The sequence below is a fragment of the Phocoena phocoena genome, chromosome 11, assembly GCF_963924675.1.
Source record: "Phocoena phocoena chromosome 11, mPhoPho1.1, whole genome shotgun sequence".
In the NCBI taxonomy this organism is placed as follows: Eukaryota; Metazoa; Chordata; class Mammalia; order Artiodactyla; family Phocoenidae; genus Phocoena; species Phocoena phocoena.
Window position 1 is genome coordinate 61,843,501 of NC_089229.1, and position 7,532 is coordinate 61,851,032.

General features: G+C 43.7%; 1 protein-coding gene and 1 pseudogene across 1 annotated transcript in view; one reads left to right on the top strand and one right to left on the bottom strand.

The window, feature by feature from the left end:
* SLC4A8 (solute carrier family 4 member 8) overlaps nucleotides 1-2,947 on the bottom strand; it is a 53,555-nt gene extending 50,608 nt beyond the window's left edge. The window contains exon 1 of the mRNA XM_065886538.1: nucleotides 2,869-2,947. The gene's annotated coding sequence lies outside the window, so the exon portion shown is untranslated. The remainder of the gene's footprint in view (nucleotides 1-2,868) is intronic.
* A 2,326-nt stretch (nucleotides 2,948-5,273) lies between these two features.
* Nucleotides 5,274-5,888, top strand: LOC136131512 (THO complex subunit 7 homolog pseudogene; annotated as a pseudogene).
* Nucleotides 5,889-7,532: the final 1,644 nt, after the last annotated feature.

The window sequence follows — 7,532 nt, forward strand, 5'->3', positions numbered from 1 at the left end:
ACAGATATCACAGGGGGAGCCCACCCTGCAGATGGAACCTGGGCCTTCCGAGGCGGAGTACATTCCGAGCACACTGTTTATCAAGCATGCGCACAGAGCTCGCTAGCTCACACGGACAGATGCATGTCCCAACCCCTGGACTTCAAGTTGACACAAAGTCGGTAACCGCGGGGGGAGTCTAACATGTGGAGCACATGCAAGCCTTTTGTTTTCAACTTACAACTAAGGCCAAATGGCTCTTACCTCTGTTGAAAACTTATTAGAAGGTACCAAACTTACTCTAGGATTCGTTAGTCTAGTAGTTAATCAGGAATAATGACCTGCCAGAAAAGACGGAAAAAGCCATTCCTCTAATTAAAGCCACTGCTCGGTGTTCTTCTGGGACTGGGAGAGTCCACTGAAGCAATCATGGACTATTGCTCTTTGTGAGTTTCTCTTCGGAAATCTGTCCTACTGTTTGCTTTTGACTCCTCCCATGAATATAAAAAAAGCGATGTTATGGTTTGATGCACCTTCTCCTGCTGATGGAGTTAATTTTTGCAAAACAAACCAGGTTTACAAGTCTCTAACAATGTCCAGAGAAGTCTCTAACAATGTCCAGAGACTACATCTCAGAAGTAGTTCTCAAAGTGGTTTATGTCACGTGGTGTAGAGGGTATAGAACAAAGGGGAAGGAAGACCCAGAGCTTTATCTGCAGCCGCAGAACCTTGTATCATGGCACACATGGCAAATTAGAACACAGTTAGAACAATTTACTTGTCTTCCATCAGAGTGGGACTGATTTTATTCCACGCCTTCAAGAGACAGCACTTCCCTGAGTGCAGCCTCACTGAGCCCTAGGGCTGCCCTCGGGATGAGTCAGGGCGGGGCCCACAGCATAGCCGATCCTCCAGCAAATCCCAACTTCCTCTTCTCCTCTCCAGAGCTACTAGAGAACTACATCAGGCCTGAGGCGTGGGCACTGTATGTCCTCCGTTGCCTGTAGTGCTTTTTTTTTTTTTTAAGTGCTATAACATAAATAAGATTCTAGTTTTCCAAAAGGTCTATGTATAAAGGACTGTTTTCCCCTAGCAGTGCCATCATCACAGACGGCCTTCTTTTACAGGAAAATGGATACTACGTAAGGAATAGATGATGTCATATTGAGAAGACGCTCCTGCTGCCAATTACTCAGCTGACCTCTGTGATGGAACCCAGTCCTCGGGATCCAAGAGCGTTTGCCCAGTCTTATTATTCTACTCCCAAGTAGATAAGAGTGTTCATAAATGGTTACCTCTTTGCTGAGGGCAAAGGTCTAGTGGGCCCAGACAACTAAACTAAAAGTAGAAGTACCCCCACGGTACAGTGAGACAGTAGGGAGGCAATAGTATTATCAGGGCAGAAGGAGGGGTGGGGCAACACATAAAAATGTTCATATGATGGAGCAAGAAGCTGAGGTTAGGTGGTTAACGCTGGGTACCGTCCTCCCTTGCAGGCAGTGTGGTAGAGTGGAAAGAGCAGAATTCCATCCCAGCCTCACCTGCTGTTAGGCTAGATGACCCTGAGCAGTTTCCCCATCACGTAAGATAAGGATGATGTCTACCTGCCTGGGTTGCTGTGAAGATTAAAAAGACGACTTGTGCAAAGTGCCTAATCAAATGCCTGTCACACAAGGGTCATTCAACAAATGTTAGCCTCCCACCTCCACACCCTTCCTTCTTCCCCTTTCTCCCAACTGCTGAAACCCACACTGGCTCCTCTTCCATCTGGTCGAAACAACTTCGAAAGCTTGACCTTGATTATGTCTGAACTCCACCGACCTCCACAGAGCCACCCACATAAGTTCTCATGGTAACAGACCCAGAGGATGAGTCAGCCTCTACAGCTTTGGCTCTCCCATCCAAAGGACAAGTTTTCTCTGGGGACTGTACAACTTTGATGGAAAAAAAAAAAAAACCAGCACAGGAACAAGCAGTACAGAGAGAACACTTCACGTGCTGTCTCAGTCATTAGAAAGTTACTGCATCATAGCCTTCAATGCTGCAGGAGATGCTACAGAGATCGCACAAAGGCTTCTGAGCCAAATGTGGGTTCTCGTTCAAGCTACAGAGGACGCGAGCCTTTCTTTAATAAAACTGAGCCTTGCCATCACTATCAGGAAACTAGGCTCCGCGGGAAAAAGGAAAGCAGAAGGACAGCACAAAAAGGGTCATGGGGGGAGTGGGGGTGGGAGAGGAGAGAAAGGAAGAAGAGCCTTGATAAGGTAAACTAGATAGAGCAGGTCAATTAAAAGGCCTCTTCCTTCCCTTCCACTTCAGTGGGTTTTTATACAACTCTATGCTGTGAACTCTCACCAAATATGGTATAGGTGCGTGTGTGTTCTCCCTTTTCTTGTTTAGATGAAAACACCGGGCAGAAATGGGTATTGTTAGAATGGGAAGAGCATACATTGGAAATGGGGTAAAAACGGGGTTTTATGGCCAAACTGAGTTTTTAAAACTATTTGTATTTTATTTTCTTTTGTATAAATTTGTATCCATATTTCCAAGCAGTTGTCAAGAATCAATAAACTGATCTGAGTGTTTCACATTCTCAAAGAATAGGTCATTTATTAATATTTATATTGGACTTTACTGTGCTGAAAGTACTGTCTCACAAGCTGTCTGTCTACTAGAGCCTAACAGTGAGACAGGTATTATTATCCCTACTTTTATTTAACATATGAGGAAAATGAGGCTAAGTGAAATAAAGTGATTTTTTCCCAAGGTCTCCCAGCTAGTGAAGAAGAGTTAGGACTCCAACCCAGGTCTCCTGAAGGCAAAGCTGCTCCTCCCACACCAGGCTGCCTCTTGCTGATTTCCCTCGGTACACAGAACAGCAGTGCTTACCTTCCAACTCTTCTTTCTCATAGTGGATGTTGAGAATTGTACTGGTCCCGCCCTGATCCACCACAGCTTCTTCATCTGGTCTCTGTTGAAACATAAATTAGTAGCCACAGTAATAACCCTACATTCATTCAAACACTCATTCAAGTGAATTCCCTGGCGATCCAGTAGTTAGGGTTCCACGCTTCCACTGCAGGGTGCATGGGTTCGACCCCTGGTCAGGGAACTAAGATCCCGCATGCTGCGCGGCCCCCCCCAAAAAAACAAACAAACACTCACTCAAGTACCGTGTGTATGCCACACCCTTCATGCAACACTGAGGGGGAAAACCCAATGGTTTACAGATATTTTTACTTTTTTTTTTTTTTTTTTTTTTTTTTTGCGGTACGCGGGCCTCTCACTGTCGTGGCCTCTCCCGTTGCGGAGCACAGGCTCCAGATGCGCAGGCCCAGCGGCCATGGCTCACGGGCCCAGCCGCTCCGTGGCATGTGGGATCTTCCCGGACCGGGGCACGAACCCGTGTCCCCTGCATCGGCAGGCGGACTCTCAACCACTGCGCCACCAGGGAAGCCCAAGTTTACAGATATTTTTAATTTCAATCTCACAATATCTCTGAGATGCAAACATGGCAGCCATTCTTTCTCATTTCATAAATAAGCAGCCCGATACTCAGAACACTTTAAGTAATTACTGCCCAAGGTCAGAAATATGGTAAAAGGCAGAGCGAGGACTGAGTCCAGGTGTTGTGACTGCAGATCCCGTGCCTTTCCCACCCCTCCCCACTCCACCCATATGTCTGTATAACATGTTGGCATTTTGCAGGTGGTGTCAACCAGATTGTCTCATTTGGTACAAGCTGGTGTCCTTGACCTCTGTTTACCACTCTGTCCTTGAAATTCTCCACCCTTCTCCTCTGTCCCATCCTAAGTCTCATCTCCTTCTTCTAACCATAATTCCCAAGGAAAAGCACTCTATCTTTTGTTTCCCACACTTGAGCCTTACAATTTCAACAGGAGCCTGAAGCTGTGAGGATTGGTATTTGACAAACCGCCAGAATGTCACGCCTCAAGATCCATATGTCTAAAACCCAACTAATCTGCCTTCCAAACTAGTACCCTGTGCCCATTTATTTACTCCTACCCATGACTCCATCACTTCTTAGTCCACATTTGAAATCTCAAGCTTATTTATTCATCCATTCCACGTATTGAGTGCCTATCATATGCCTTCCAGGAAACAGTTCCTTTTTCTTATCAAGTCCTCGTTTGCAATTTCTCTCGAATTCACTCTCATCTCTGATCCTGTCTATTCTCCACTGTCCAGCCCTTTCAAACATAGAGGACATTTTTTCAGTTATGGAACCACACTCATTTTCTTCCCTGAGGGCTGGGGCTGCCCCTCGGCCTAGAACTATCACCCTCTCCCTGCTACTCCCACGTCCATCACCAGCAGCTAACACTTATTCATCATCCCATAGATCTCAGCCTAAATGCACTTCCTTAGAAGGCTTCCCTGACTACCTCCCATTAGTATGCCCCCATAGCACACTGTGTTTCTCCTTAGTAATGAAATGTCTCTGCTCCTTAAAGGAGGGACCATATCTTTCTTCCCGTTTCCCCAGCACCCTGCAGACTTTTCACAAAGTAGGTGCTCAATAAATCTTTGTTAAAAGAACAAAGATAATGGCATCTACCTTATCAAGACCCTCACCAGATCCTGAATTATTTCAAATAATTATTTCCCTGACAATCAATTTCCTTTACCAAACCTGCAGCTCTAGCCAGACTCTCTGATCCCGTAGGCACCATACACATTCCACACTGTCTGGTCATCTAGCAGGTCCTTCCCCAACTCTCCAGCACACCCAAATCCTCACCATCCTTGTAGATCCTGCTCAAATTTCCAACTTCCGGTTCCAATTGTACTCTTTTATAGTTGCCCACCTATGCTCCCAAATATGGCAACCCTGAACATAAAGCAATCCATTTTCCCAATGAAAAGATTCAAGAACAGTTTTCGAGGCCAAACTTTTAGGGAAGTAGATAAAATAGTCAAATGTCAATTTACAGTATTTTATTTATGAATTTAGTTTTATAGGCATATTTTAAATTATATATTATTACTACCATGGAATAATCTCCAAGATATAATATTAAGTTTGAAAAGTAAGGTGGAGCGGCCGCCCCCTGGGGAGTTCGGGGAGCGCAGGGCCGCCGCCGCCGCCGCCGCCGGCGGCGGCGGCGGCGGCGGCGGCGGCGGCGGCGGCGGCGACGGCGGCTGAGCGGACGGCCGCAGGCGCCGCCGCCTCCATAGCTGTTTACCCGGCTGCATTGTGGGAGTTCGACTTCCGTCGCCGCCAACCGCCGCCAACCGCCGCCTCAGCTTTCGCCGCCGCCGCCGCCCACGCCATGGGGTCCGTGACTGACGACGAAATCATACGGAAGCGTCTCCTAATTGATGGAGATGGCGCTGGAGATGATCGGAGAATTAATCTGCTAGTGAAAAGTTTCATTAAATGGTGCTACTCTGGATCCCAGGAAGAGGAATACAGCCAGTACCAACGTATGCTGATCACGCTGTCCCAATGTGAATTTTCAATGCGCAAAACTTTGCTGGTATATGATATGAATCTCAGAGAAACGGAAAATTATGAAAAAACTTACAAAGAAATAGAATGTAGCATTGCTGAAGCACGTGAAAAAATTGCTGAGTGCAAAAGGCAAATTCTTCAAGCAAAACGAATACGAAAAAATCACCAAGAATATGATGCATTGGTAAAAGTGATCCACCATTATCCAGACAGGTGTGAGACATTAAAGGAACTAGAGGCCCTGCGTAAAGAATTAGAGCATCTTTCACATATTAAAGAAAGTGTTGAAGATACGCTGGAATTGAGAAAGAAACAGTTTTACGTTCTTCTTACTGTCCTCCATGAACTTAAGCAAACACTGGAAAATCATGAAAAGCCCTCAAAGGTAGAAGCAGCTCAAGAAACAAGCATGGAAACTGATCCTAAACCGTAGACCAACTAACCACTCACCATTCCCAAGAATATTGAAGTAGCAACATTATCTTAGTGTGTTCAGAATTTGTTGTGCTCTTGAGACATTTAAAGTTTTGGCAGTGAACTACTTTGCTTTTAAATATTAATGCACAGTTCATTCATATTTCTTCACACAAAGGAACATGACTTCATTATATATTTGTTTTTATTGAAATGCCTTTTTTATACTTAAAAGATAGGAAGCAACATCCAAAAATGTTTAATAAAATGTTTTCAAGCCAGATATGTTAGTGCTTGTTGGTATTCTAGGTAGTTTTTGGTCACAAAATAAGTGGAAGAGAGTGAGAAGGTGGCATTTCTAGGATGTATATGAGAAAATGAGTCAATTTCTGGAAATCGTTACCACTTTTGAAAATGAAGCCCATGAATAGGCTCTCAGGAGGGCTGTGACCTTGTGAAATTAAGTACAAAATGTTTGTGATGTACACTTATTGTGGGAGAGTTTCCATGATAGTAAGAAGCACTGATAGCAGAGGTAATTACAAGATGAAAAGTAAATCAATACGTATTACTTCCTAGATCTCTGTCCTTAATACTTGAGCAATGTGGTTGTTAAATGTTTTGTTGAAATGTTTTCTCTCTATCGTTTTGTTCGGTAGGAGTCATTTTCAAGAGTCTTGCAAAAAGGATTTCATGATCTTTTTTAAAAATTAAACTAAACCTGAATCACTTGTAATTGTCTTAAGTATTGAATTACATGTCTAACACTTCTTTAGGTTCCATTCTTATCCATTTATTTTAGTTCAGAAACATGGCACTTTGCCTGAATCATACCTTAATAATGTTACATTTTTGTAATTTTAATACAAACTCGTATCTTTAAAAGAATTAAAAAGATGGGGCTTCCCTGGGGGCACAGTGGTTGGGAGTCCGCCTGCCGATGCAGGGGACGCGGGTTCGTGCCCCGGTCCGGGAAGATCCCACATGCCGCGGAGCAGCTGGGCCCGTGAGCCATGGCCCTGGGCCTGCGCGTCCGGAGCCTGTGCTCTGCAACGGGAGAGGCCGTGGCAGTGCAGAGGCCCGTGTACCGCAAAACAATAAATAAATTTAAAAGCTAAATAAAAAGCAAGGTGGAGGAAACTGTTTAATTTGCTAACTTTTATCTAAGAAAGGGTGTTGGAACAAAAACATCTGCTTACACTTAAAAACATACGTAGGAAGAATGAGCGAGCCGTAAAAGATGTTTTTAAATAGTTACCTACAGAGGAAGGAGGGAATGGGGTAAAGAAGATAAGGATAGAAACTAAATTTCTTTGAAGATAACTTATTTTGCACATTTTTTACATAATTTTAAAACAATTAATTTTAAAAAACCCAAAATTTTACATTTTAAAAAGCAATTCCCACAAATCAAAAACAAAATAAAAATAAGTGCCAAACTGATGGCATAACTATTCCAAGTAACTTTATACCATAAAGTTATAACTGACTGAACGTTCTTAGTGACATATATCCTAAGGACAAAAAGAATTTGAAAAGATCTTAAACTGCTTTTTAGTTGTCATACTGTTGGTTGCAGTGTTGGTGTTATTTTTCTGAGACTGTTGTGTACTGTGAGATAAAATAAATGAGTGATTATGTGAACTTTCTGGCACTCTCAGTG